At 34.3% G+C, this 6342-nt stretch overlaps 1 long non-coding RNA gene across 3 annotated transcripts; it reads right to left on the bottom strand.

Moving 5' to 3' along the window:
• Nucleotides 1–313: 313 nt before the first annotated feature.
• On the bottom strand, nt 314–3779 carry LOC110007621 (uncharacterized). 3 transcript variants are annotated; one of them, XR_016057576.1, is made up of 2 exons: nt 2721–3779; nt 314–1918 (listed from the first exon to the last, which is right to left on the bottom strand). It is a non-coding gene; the product is annotated as an uncharacterized LOC110007621 (long non-coding RNA). The 3 variants fall into 3 exon arrangements; XR_016057577.1 differs by having other exon boundaries at nt 3374–3779; XR_002281619.2 differs by having other exon boundaries at nt 3628–3779.
• Between the last annotated feature and the right edge of the window lie 2563 nt (nt 3780–6342).

Below are 6342 nucleotides of genomic sequence, written 5' to 3'. Positions count from 1 at the left end.
ATTAGTAGAAACCTCAAATCGATCATAACACATATAAATAGGACTCACGTATCAATATTTGATTTTTTAATATTTGTCTGAAAAATACATTTTGCTGCCAACCCTTTTAAAAAGATAAAAAAATGTTGACAAGACACAAAGCTACAATGACATATGTCTCTCTCTCTCTCTCTCATGCTATCCTAAAATGTGAACCACTTAAAAAGTTGGTTTCTCTTTTTCGTTGTCCTTAACAAAGAATAAGTTAAATTGATCTCTATTATTTTTGGGGTGTCCTTAATTATTAGTGTGAAAAAGTCCAGAGCTTTAAAGGTGACAGATAAACTCCTCACATTCATTGAAATGGCGTACATAAAGACAAACTCTACCTTTCAAAAATTTAAAAGACAATACCAAAAGTGAATGGCATAACGGTCACAGTTATTTCAGTCACTTCTTCTTTTTTATGCCTGCCATTCGTGCTTTTAAAATATTTATGAACAGTAATTACAAAGAGAGAAAAAAAGGTGACCAAAGGGGAGGCGAGTTGCGCTCTTTTCTTCGTTCATGGGCACCCGCCTAGGCAGCCAGACCCCCAAAACACCTAGGCGCTCACCTACACCTTTTTTATCATTGCAGAGGTTTACATCCACCATCAATACTACAATGAATGCATCTTAATCTTAACTATGAGAACAATAAATCCAATAATATGCACATATGAATATCAACTAATAATAGTTCATGCAGCAAAAACACATTTGGTCTCAGGTCTCAAGTGTCAGGTGTTGCATCCTCCCAATAAAGGAAAATCCATAAAACTAAAAAGACAAAATCCCCGGTAGAGAGATTCTTTGTTACAGAAAGAGACAGATAGAGAGTCTATGGTATAGGTACATAGTCCAAATATCCATAAATTAAATATGACAGACCACCATAACTCTTAACTACTTTCATCAAACATAATGTTGACAAAGAGAGCTTGGCCAAAGGCAATTTCAAGAAGTGCACACTAGCATTGATGGTGTCTATGAGCTCCTTATATTGTGGCTTAGTATCTGCGAGAAGATCAGTAATTGGTTGTCCAACAAGACACCCATCATATCACCTAAATACCCTCTCTCTCTCTCAGAATACTACTCGAGATTGAGTAAGCATGTTAACTCATTTGAATCTGGTTATGACAATTGAAATCGTTAGTGTTGATAATCCTATGATGGTAATTTGTGCCCATTAATCCACATTTTCTTGCAGAAGCTCTATCAATACAAACTGCTAGAATGGAACCAGCAGCACTAAGAGAAGCTGCAACTGCAACGAAAACCGCATCAACTTTTCAAAATATTCGGCTTCTTCTTTCCTTCTATTGGACATGTTGAATTTTTTTTCAAAAAAGGATGACTTAAGATTGCAACTTTGCTACTACAGGAATATAGAACATTCATTAAGGAAATAAATACCTATAAATCAATTACAAGAAGCTAGTGATTTGTGATACAAAACCATTTGTTTTGGTTTTAAATCAGTTACATGTTTCTATTTTAGGCAACCAAGGCAAATAATAAATATGTCCAACATTTTATCATCAGAGCGAATTTTAGACATGCTATGGCTTTGATAAAACCAAGAAAAGAAACAAATGCTAGAATATAGACCATGGTGAAAGGAGGTAATATATATATTCACGTAAAGCTACTGACAAAGCATCAACGAACTAGAAGCTAAAAGAAACCAATACAAATTGGAGCAAAACTGGAACCGAAAAATATAGATCCGAGGCCGATTGTGCAACAATGACCCGGCTTCGTTGATCTCGATCAAGGGAATGAAGAGGAAGGGATCTTCAACCTCAACCGTTGTCACTCAAGGTACTCGCAGTACACAAGGATGACCTTTCAACTCAAGATACTCTTAGTACACAAGGATGGGAACTCTCGCTCTACACCAAGGAGGAAGAAGATTTCATTATCAAACTTTCAGCAAAACTCACTAACTGTTACAGATACGATTTGCATCACAAATGGAAAGGCTAATAAGACTTGAAATGAGCAATAGATATTCGAAAAGGAACTCTTTTTCGAATTGCCTATTAAAAGCTTGTAATAAAAAATTTCACCTAAAAAAACCATTAAATTGGACATGAGAGAACCATACAAAACATTCGATTCTTTTGTTTTTAATTTTACCACGCATCATTGCCTATTGTTTCAACAAACAAACACTAATGAGTGAAATCATTCATATAGAGTTAGCCTAGAGTTTACAAATTAAATATTCCCTACAAGGACAAGAGGATTTGCCTCCTATAGGAATACACGGTGGTTTCATTTTACCTAATAGGAAGGGCATATGAACCTCATAATTTGAACAATAAAAGACAAGTGGTAAGCCCAAAAAGACATGATTGGAAGTGGTGAAAAAATATATAGCGATTTATAGTCTCACCGAGGGTATGGCCCATTATAGAGCAGAATGACAGGATTATGATTCGTGTAGCCAACCCAAATAGTTAGGAAAAAGGCTCTAATAATGATAATGATGAATTTGAAGAACAAAAACCATGCTGTTGACAACAGCACCATCACCCGTATCTTGTGTGACTATTTATAATACTACTCAAATTATGATAGTAAACAACAATATTAACCGAAAAACATGAACGTGTAACCAGAACTCTTCTATTGACATTTCAATACAAATGGCAACAACGATGATTAACATAGAATGTGTGGAGCACATACCTTTTGTTTCACAAGACAAATCATACCCAGATAAACATAAAAATTGTAGTATGAGAGCTTCCCCTCAACATAGGATGCACTCCTCTATCAAACCACAAACTCAAACAATCAAAACAATCAAGTATGGAACACATACTTATTATTTGATCTTTAATAGAACACATGATTCTAACAAGGCATGCAGTCCACAAATAAAACAAGAAGATGCAACCAAAACAATGTCATTGTCAGTAATCCATTATTACATAGAGAGAAGGAAAATATCCAAAATGAAAGCTACAAAATATGCGACAATTAAACAACATAAAACTCAACAATACCTAAAAATCAGTAAACCATTATTACATAGACAGACAGGCCAAATATCCAAAATAAAAACTACAAAATTTGTTGCAATTAAACAACATAAAACTCAAATAAAAAGTATCAACAGCATCCAAAAATCAGTAATCCATTATTCTATAGATAGACAAGGCAAATATCGAAAATTAAAACTACAAAAGATGCTGCCATTAAACAACATAAACTAAACAAAAAAGATCAACAATACCCAAAAATCTATAACTCATTATCACATAGAGACACATGGAAAATATCCAAAATAACAACCACAGAATATGCTACAATTAAATGACAAAAAGGATCAACATTACCCAAAGATGGAATGCAGCGCCTTGATGCAACCAAATATTAGCAAAAGAGAACTCAATGACAGATAAGAAAAAAGAACCAACAGCAAGTAAAGAACATCAGAAAAATCAGCATGAATTGGTGTGGTCGATAGAAAAATCAACATAAAATCAATAAAAATAATAATAATCAAAGCCTCAATTTTTTTCAAAATGGGTATTTTTGGTGAATTTATTCTACTAATTTCATGCTTCAGTATTCTGAGAGGGAGAGTTACCGTGGCATAGAGAAAGGGCAATAGCTACAGGATATGTCCGTGCAAGATAGTGAAGAGTGAGATGGCCGCTCCGGGTGGGAATGGGCGAGAGACCATAATTTTAATAGTCGTCCACCTTCATGGACGATGGTGACCGTAACAATTAGAGAATGCAAAATCTCTATCCGATCCTAGCTTAACGACTAAAAATTTTAAAGAAAGTTTAATAAGGGAAATAATCGTTTCAAAAATAAAAGAACCAATCCTTACAACTAAGATATTAAACAAAGATCGCTAAAATGCTTGATATGTGATAAATCAAAGTCATTTAAAAATCATTGCCCACATAATAGAAACCTACAAAATCCTAAGCATAGCAGAAATGGGAGCAAGAGGCGCGAAGTTGTTTGCGTGGGCTCAAAGCACTTATTTAAAAACAATGACACCAAAGCATTGTGGGTAGATTCAAGCGTTAATCATCACTTTGCATGCTCAAAATGTATTTTTAAAGACTTCAAATAAATAAAAGCTGAGGAAAAACACCTTTATATGGGGAACAACAATTATTCTGATATATCAGGTCAAAAGGCATTTTTGAGGACTTCAAAGAAATAGCAGCTAAAGAAAAACACCTTGATATAGGGAACACAGTTATTCTGATGTATTAGATATAGGAACATGTAGGTTGTATGTAAGGGCATTCGATCTTGTTCTTACTGACTATATTTTGTACCTAGTATAAGGAAAAATATAGTCTTTGTCCCTTTAGCTATTCAAAAGGGCTTTGAATTGCAGTTTCAATCATTGAAAGTATCAATTGGAAAGCCTAGACAAATTTATGCTTGGGGATACTTGATTGATGAACATAATTTATTTATTCTTCATGTAAATGAGAGTGATGATAATAAAGTTTCTTCTTATTCTAGTTATGTTGATCTTGCAATGGTTGTTGATGCATACACTTTACATCTTAGTATCCTTATAGAAAAAGACAAAATAAATACCTTAATGAAACAATGTATTATTCCAAATCTAAATAATATGAAATTTCCAACGTATTAGCATTGCTTATAAAAAAAAATAACTAAAAAACCATGAAATATAGGGGAGAGAGCTAATGAGTTATTGAGTGTAGTCCACTCAAACATTTGTGGGCGTCTCAATGTTAAAATTCATAGAGAAATGTCACACTTGGTCACTTTTATAGACGAGTTTTCTAGATTTGGATATATATCGAATCCACCATAAATCAAAAGCCTTAGAAATCTTTAAAATGTATAAAAAAAAGAAGTAGAAAGCCAATTGGGTAGAAACATCAAAATTCTTAGAATTGATAAGGGATGTGAATGCACACATCTGAAGCTTCTGACACTTATTGCAAAGAAAATGATATTAAAGGACATATCGTCATGCCTTATACGCCACAACAAAATGGCGTAGCTGAGAGGCATAATAGAACCCTCTTATAATTGAATAGATCTATGTTGGCTCATACTTGTCTACCCAATACCTTTTTGAGAGAAGCATTAAACACAACCATCTATATGCTTAATAAGGTTCCAACAAAGGTAATATATTCTACCCTTTATAAATTGTGGCTAGGTAGAAGACCTCTAAACAACTTAAAGAAGAGGGAGTCAATAGAACATGTTCTAATTTCACCTGAACAAATAAATAAATTATAAAATAAAACCATAGTTTGTAATTTTATTGGATACCCTAAAGATTCATAATGCTATAAATTTTAGGGAAAAGTATAAAAAAAACCTCAAAATGAGACTTTCTAAACAACCTACTCCCAACAAAGCTGTTTTTAGCAACTTTTACCGCAAATTGAACTTTTCTAGCAAATACCTCCCAAGTAAAAAAAGTCATATTTTTTTTACGAAAATGCCCATAGTGCTAGACTGCCCTCATTTTGTGTCGGACCACATACTCAAAGTGCCGGATTGCCTCCATTTTATGTCGGACCGTATACTTTTCAGAAGCCCAAAGTGTCGTAACACCCCTATTTTGTGCCGGTCTGCATACCCAAAGTGCCGGACTGCCCCTATTTTGTGCTGGATGGCATGCTTTCTAGAAAAAAAGTGCCACACCGCCCCCATTTTGTGCCGGACCTCATGCCCAAAGTGTTGGACCGCCCCTATTTTGTGCCAGACCGCATGCTTTCCAAAAGCAAATGACGGCCCGCCCCCATTTTGTGATGGACCGCATGCTTTCCAAAAGCAAATGACGGACCACCCCTATTTTGTGATGGACCGTATGCTTTCCAAAGGGTATTTTGGTATTCATTTGACCTTTTTAATAACTTGGGAATAGTTGCTAAGAAAGTTAAAGTTGGGGTAAAAAGTAAGAAAAAAGTTTAGTTGGGGATAAGTTGCATAAGAAGTTTATTCTTGAGAGTTACTCGTAATTTACTCAATGAAAAAAACCGGTAGGGGATAATAAATATCCACTTAAGATCATAGATGACTTAAAACTACCACCCTTTCTGGCAACCCACTTTATATTAATTGCCCCTCTTTTGTTCTTTGCCTTTTAATTGAATAAGGGCATGCCTTTTAATTGAATAAGGGCATTTATGGCGTTATGCAAAATTTTGACTTGGAACTAAAATGCCAAAAATTTAAAGTTTTCATATGACATACTGCTTAACCCGTCGTCATTTCTCACAGCAAAAAGAAAAAAAAAAAAGTATATATAGATATATATATGAAAAGTTTATATAAAGCCGAG

The sequence above is a fragment of the Amborella trichopoda genome, chromosome 6 (genome assembly GCF_054954075.1).
Source record: "Amborella trichopoda isolate Santa Cruz 75 chromosome 6, AtrichopodaSantaCruz75HAP2 v2.0, whole genome shotgun sequence".
Classification (NCBI taxonomy): Eukaryota; Viridiplantae; Streptophyta; class Magnoliopsida; order Amborellales; family Amborellaceae; genus Amborella; species Amborella trichopoda.
The sequence above is the reverse complement of the archived record's forward strand: the minus strand, read 5'-3'. Positions and strand labels throughout refer to the sequence as shown.